The sequence below is a fragment of the Centruroides vittatus genome, unplaced genomic scaffold (assembly GCF_030686945.1).
Source record: "Centruroides vittatus isolate TY-2023 unplaced genomic scaffold, ASM3068694v2 contig_1033, whole genome shotgun sequence".
In the NCBI taxonomy this organism is placed as follows: domain Eukaryota; kingdom Metazoa; phylum Arthropoda; class Arachnida; order Scorpiones; family Buthidae; genus Centruroides; species Centruroides vittatus.
The window spans coordinates 1,950,450-1,957,889 of NW_027120671.1; the positions used below are offsets into that span (position 1 = coordinate 1,950,450).

Below are 7,440 nucleotides of genomic sequence, written 5' to 3' on the forward strand. Positions count from 1 at the left end.
GATAAAAATGTAAAATGATTTAATGCTATCCTGATATGGAAAACAAAGAAAAAGTTCGAAATTGCTGTACTCAATAGGATAATAGTAGTCTATATATATATATTTAAAAAAGAAAGAATGAGTGCTTTATAGAGTTTATAAATTAGCTGTGAAGTACAGGTAACATTACGACGTAAAGGAACGAGAAAGTTTTTTTAACGAAATCTGATAAGAAAACATAAAAGTAATAAGAGGGGAGGGTTGATTATACAATTTCCTTCAATTTAAATCAAACATGTGCCTTGAATTAGACAATTACAACTCTTAGTCATTCCATCTCGACCGCACAATATGCTTTTTCTACTAGTGCATGCTCTTTAAAATCTCCCTTCAAATCGAACAAAAGTGTTCGACACTTTGACGTTCTCTTATCACACCCTTTAATCTATGACTCTGTAAGCCCCCGAGCTATGCCTGTTGTCCATAATCTTTTCCTAATCCAACCACTGATCGGCTATCATGGAATTGTAATCAAATCTACTCAAATTTCGACACGTGTTGCATAGTTCGTGCCAATCTTGCGACATTCATCGACGAACAAGGCGTGCGCCCGGACACGTGATCGAAAGCACTCCTCCTCCTCTTTTCTCACAATGTGCTGCAGCTGTAACGGAATAATGTTTATTTTATCTGCATCATTAAGAGTTTATACCCGTCTATAACCAATAATGAAAGCACATAAGCGCAAACACAAAACCTAACGTCTCATCTCCCATAGTCGTTTTCTCGAAGAAAACATTACAATTATGTATTTTAATTATCAATTTGATTGTTTTTTTAATGCGTATACGAGCTATAGCCGGTGCGGTTAGTGGAATTCGCAGTATTAGTTTATAAAGAAGTCACTAGATGGGGGTAAAAAACAATTTGTCTGACCTTGTATATGGATTGTTCCAGTCTCCCCTGGAGGTGGAAGCGGCGGTCTCAATTGGATAATTGTATAAAATTGGATGGTCCGTTTCCTCAATTATTGCCTGGTATTCTTTTCAGGCGAACTGACAGGTCGTGGTTGCAACGTTTCTGATATTATAATTTACACACTACTCTTACGTCAGTTAGAAGGTTGAAAATATCCCAGGGACGAAATACATCGCTTTCTGACGTTATAAAAATTAATTATTTTTTTTTCTTCATTCTCTACTGGAAAACCAGGAGTAGCTCTTAATACCAATACAATAAACACGAGCTTATAATAATGCTGAAACTCGAATTATTTTTATATATTTTTGGATACTCAGAGAGTGAAGATGTAAAAACCGTTTCGTTAATAGTTTTCCCATATGTAGGGTTTGTTATCTCAGGTCGAAGGTCAGAGGTGAGACTACTATTGTTTCCCACGTGACCACTTTACTGCCTCATTGCGCGCGGCACGTGGCCCACGCCGAAATGACGTCAGAACCAAGCCAATGTGCCAACCGCACAAAACGAATTACATCTGGTGCACAGCAGGCAGTCGTCGAGAATAATTAAAGTTTCGAGATCCCCTGTTATTAACCTATACAGTACGCGAGAAGTCAGGAAATACAGGGGTAAAAAGTGTAATCTGTGGGATAAAGCGCATAAATAAAAACATACCAGAGCTATAACATAAAGAAATTAAAAGCATAATTACAAAAAATCCTACTAATATAATCACATCTGGCTAACGGAATTATTAAAATATATCGCGCTTTAAATATCGTAGCTTCGTGTTATGGTCTCTTCCATCATAAGCTTGTTAGTGTAGGCAGGTGTGAACAACTGTTTAAATCGTCATGACTCCATGAAAGGGCAATTATCTATAAACAGGTCTTTATTTAGTCAACATTATGATGTATTAACGAATAATAATAATAATAGAGTAAAGCTTAAATACTATTAAACGGTATATAATATTTTTAATTGGTGTATAACGCGCAGTAGCCTATATACATTTCCTTTACAGATTCAAAATTGCTTTTTTTTTAAATATATTATATTACTGTGATAGTAGAAACGTGTAATATTCTGGTTACTTGCATTATAATGTGTAGTAAATTGTTGAAAATGTATTACAAAATTATTATGTGTTATTTAATTAATAAGCTTATTTTGGACATTGTATTAATAAATAAAATTACAGAACTTACAAATTTAATGTATTTTTTCACTCTTAATACACTTAAAAAGGAGGGTAAAAATATACAAATTTTAATATAAATCCTTTAATAAAATAAAATTTTAAGTCAATTTATAGGAGAATATCATAATTTCTCTAAGGAGATGTATAAATAAATTTATATATGGATTGTAGTAATATTAAAAACCACAATCCCTCATTAATAAAGCATTTTTAATATATTAGGCCTATATCTTTATCAATCACGTTTCTTCGTTAAAAAATAATAATTTTAAAATACATTTTTCATTTAACTTAAAAAACTTTATTCATAAATATATTTTATTAAGGAAGATTTATTTCATTATTCCTTATCTGGTTATTTGTCTAAACTATATTTAATTATTCAATACTCGCAGGCATACGTGCCTTATATAAAAGCTACTTGTTGAAGTAAACAATGGTTTTTTTAATATATTTTCTTCCTCCCATTCACTTTCAGGAGCCAAATGCACTCTTATTAACTAATAATGTTGTTATGGAACGAAGAAGAAATGAAAATATAAGAACTTCTCTATCTGAAAACAAATAGAAATTTCACCTCCTGTACTGATTTTTATTCAATAAATTGTCTTAAACACTTCTTATTTGTGTATAATATAGGCCCATAAACTAATTATTAAAATATAAAATACTTTATCTTTATTATAATTAAAAAGTATCTAATTTTATTAATTAAATGAAATTATTTTGTATGATTTAAACACTTCTTCGCTTAATAAAGATAATTTATTCTTACTTAAAACATTAATTAAAATTTTTTAGTAGATTTAAATAGGTTAAAATGAGTAATTATTAGGCTTTTATTTAAACGAAAAAACAAAATAATTACAGTAATTTTTAGTACTTTTTTTTTTTGCTATCAAATATATAAAATATACATTTCTATTGTTTAAAGTTTGTTTACTTGATAAGGTGTTGAAGTAAACTTGAAATATAACTGTTCATTTTTAATATCAGAATACTCTTAAAGCTCTGTAAGGAATTAATGTTATTTATAAATAAAATTAAAAGAAAAAAGAAATTAGTAGATGTTTAGTGATCTAAATCTGGATAAGTCATTTGAATAATCATCATGTGTTTCCTTTATGCTACGAAAGGAGGAAATACACTCTGACATTGAGTAAACAGTTAACAAATTCAATCTCCATTCTTAATTTGGAACAGTTTAAAATAATAAACACGAAAAGCAAGTAACAAATTAGAATTATTTTAAATTAACAAGATATTAAATTGTTAACAGATACCTGAGTTTTATTATTATGGGAAGGGGTTCAAGGTTAGAAAAGGATTAAAGATCACACCCAAAATAATCATTTATTTGATGAAGAAAAAAGAAAAAAAAAAAAGAATGGGATGACCAAACAAAATTTTGCATATTACATTTATTTTATTTAAAATATAAACATCTACAGATTTATCACTAATTGGACACATTGAAATTGGACACGTTCAAAACACACAGTTACTTTCAAGTACATTTAGAAAAGGCAAAGAGAAGAATTGCATTCATATTTAAACGTCGTTTCGAGTAAGTATAAAAATAGAAAAATATAGATTAATATCAAAAATTTTTTTTTATAGTAAAACTATAAGCCACGATGTTGCACTCGGTAGGTTATATTTTGTATACTTGGCACTTAAAGACTAGATAATGACTATAATATAATTATCTATTTGATCTATGATACTAAATATAAGAAGTGGCTTTTTATACAGCCAAGTTCTACAAACATCTTTTTAAAAAATTCGTTTTAAAATGCAATTTTCCTAATAAGTTTATAAGACTAGAAGCACTTCTTTGAATAAAAATTGCACAAAAATTTTTGACTTGACTAGAAAAAAAAAAAAAAAAAGAAAATGTATTTAATATTTGGCCTTTGATTTTCTTTAAAGTTCCTTAGTAAAAGGTTAAAACCTAAATTCGATGAAGCGCATTTAGAAGAGGTTAAAGAAGGCAGCGAGCTTTAGTAGATGATTAAAGTCTTCTTGGAATTTAAAATAAACTCTCTTACGTCAGAATGTTAATAATCATCACATGACCTTTTTAAGTTACGTGAAGAAGTCGAGTGAAGGAAGAGGAGATACCGCATTATCTTTCGTTTTTAACAATAATGGCGGAAGAGTTGTTAAACGGTGAGGATCCGATGATTCGGGTTCCAGTAACATGTTGCCTTTCTTATCGTTAACTGATGTAGAAAATTGTGTTGGACTCGGAGAATTTAACATGTTCTTCTGCTGAAGTTCCGGTGTTGAACGCAATCCTTGAAGAAGAGGATCGGAAAGTGCCATAGGTTGAGGCGATATCATACTGTTATATAAAATCCTGTTGTAGGATTATTAGACGCTAGAGTAGTATGAGGATTACTGCTATAGCTAGTATAAGGTGGTGTCTGAAAACCAAAGTCATACGCATTCGCAGCAAAAGCCCAAGAATCGTTGTTATTGCTAATAGGTGGCAATGTCGGAGCTGGATTCGTAAACGGTTTAGGAAGAGCCGTACTGGTACCTGAGAAAGATATATATATATATATATATATATATACGATTTTTTAATATTATTACCACGTTGACATTAAATAATCATTTTAAAATAAAGGGCACGAATATTACCTGTTTGTAAATAATTTGTTTTTCTTGGTGGTTCTCGTTTTCTCCACTTGGCACGTCTATTTTGAAACCAAACCTATGATTAAATTCAAAACTAGTAAGATAAATTCATTCAAACTTGAGGAAAAATTCGATACTGTAATTTAATATTAATTAAACTTTAACAAAGGTTTGAAATCTAACTGTTTCCAATGAACAGAATATGTATAATCTTATATATTTATTATTATTATTATCATCATCAATATGCAGTTTTAAAAAAATCTAACCTATTTAGAGTCTAATAAGACTCTAAATAAGTTAGATTTTTTTTTAACATTTCCAAGTCTTAGAATTTTTAAACTTTATTTAGACTATTTTCTATTATAACTTTGAAAATTAGTTCATAGGTCAGAGAAAGTTCAATTAGAGAGAGAGCAAGTATGAATTAGTGAAACACAAAAAGCAAATATGGTTTCTGAATAACAGGATATTAGAAATCATTTCTATCTGTCTCGCAGTAATCATATGCTAATGATGTCATGACGAAAGACTCCTCTAGACGAACTATTTATAGCAACTCACCGTGCAATTAAGTATTTGTACCGTTATAAAAATCATTTCTTTTTTGAAATATTTCTAATATTATTTAATGAAAAAAACTTTAAGTATAAAATAAACTACTTACTTGCACTCTAGATTCGCTTAAATTGAGACGGAGAGCAAGCTCCTCTCTTGCAAAAACATCGGGATATGGCGCTCTCTGAAAGGCCCTTTCCAATTCATCCAATTGATATGCTGTAAATGTTGTTCTGTATAGAGGGGGGGAAAAGTAAAATAAAAGGGGATAATTAAATTCACCCGGTAAATTTGGGAATTTCTCAAAGTTGGAAATGAGGAATAAACATTTTTCACATTACCTTGTTTTCTTTTTCTTTACAGTTTTATCGGTGTTGCTATTATTCTGTGATTTCTCCACGTTTTGTTTTGGAGTTTCTGTAATTCGAATCGAATTTAAAATGACTTCGTCTCAATAAAATAACACGAGAATACTTTATTAATTAATTTTTCGTTCGAGTTGTATGAAATGTATTTAGTAATTAATGCATACACTGTATAAGTTTTAGTTCTAATAACGAATTGGGATAGCAAAATATCCATAGAGATTGGATAAATCGGAGTATAAAAAGAGTTGGAGCGTAGTATAAACTGTATTAAAATTGACGTAGAAGGGAAATTTACAAATTTTATAACCTAGATAACATACAGACGTAATTATATTTAGTAAAAATTAGGAGTATGGAACTTACCAGTCACTTCTTTTCCTATCAAGTCTGATGTTTGAGGATTTGTTAACCGTGCATTACATAAAGAATTAGTAGGAAGTGGAACCGAATTTAACGATAAGGTATTGGATAGAGCATTTTGAGATAAATCGGCGTGACCACCTTGCTGTTGTTGCTGTTGCTGCTGCTGTTGTTGCTGCTGCTGCTGTTGCTGTTGTTGTAGTCCCAGCATGACTTGTATGCTGTGAAAATTGCCTCTCATTTCAGATTTGTTAGTCTGCATGGTCTGTAAGGAAGAAAATATCTCTGAGATACATTTTAGTAGTTTAGAATACGGTTTTGGTGGAATGTTACGGATGTACATGAGTTTCAATTAGTGACATTTAAGGTAAATGATATGGCGTGTGTGATTCTTTTAGAGGTTTGAATGAGTTGAACGAATTGTAACCAGTTGTATTTCCGTGATTTAGTCGATCTGCGGGAAAATGATCTTTAAGTACTTGTTGTTAAAACGATGATGAAAGCTGATGGGAGAATTAAACATCCTTTTTAATGTTCCGTTATTGAAACAGTTATCAGCGGGTAGGGGTTATTCATTGGACACATTTAAACTATACGAGGGGGGAAAAACAGCTGAAAAGGAAACTGGAAATAATGAAACGAAAGTATGTCCCTATTACAAACAATTACTCGCGTATAATTATTTTTAACAAATTAAATAAGATTTAATGAACTCACCACAGTTTACGGAAGTATTTGATTATGATCAACTCACACTCTGTTGATGTTTTACCGACTAAATTCCCTACTAACTTTGCTCAAAACTATCCTACATGAGTATTATAACCAGAAAGTTTTATCTACTCCGCCTTCTTCCTTCTAACGACCAATGGAGGCATAGTTGTGAAGGTCATAAAGAAGCGCTATTGGTTTAGAGGATGCTTGGGATTGCACATCTCCTAGTCATATTCTCACGCTTTTAATTATATACGGCTAAAGAACCCAAGGTAGATGACGTGGCTTTTAGGTAGACCATCCAAAATAATTAAATAAGCTTTGTAACAATTAGACCAATAAGTAAATGTATGGGATCATCCAACCGATTCTCCCTTCACCTTATCTTATCTACGATCTGGAAAAACGTTTACAAAGATAGCTATCCTCTTTGGGAAAGTGAAATTTGAGTTATTCCAATTGTTCCGACTTCTTTACAAATGGGTACATCACCGAAAACTCTTAGGTAAAAACACGGCTAAGAGAACAACGGTCGTGACTAAGCATCTTAAAAAGCATTCAAGTCTCGCAACATATCGTATATCTCGTAAATGTTTCCAATTTATATAAATAGAACTTTATGAATGATTTAAAGTGGTAATAATAATCACAATT

General features: G+C 30.9%; 1 pseudogene; it reads right to left on the reverse strand.

Moving 5' to 3' along the window:
- Positions 1-3,546: 3,546 nt before the first annotated feature.
- On the reverse strand, positions 3,547-6,735 carry LOC136968643 (retinal homeobox protein Rx2-like; annotated as a pseudogene).
- Positions 6,736-7,440: the final 705 nt, after the last annotated feature.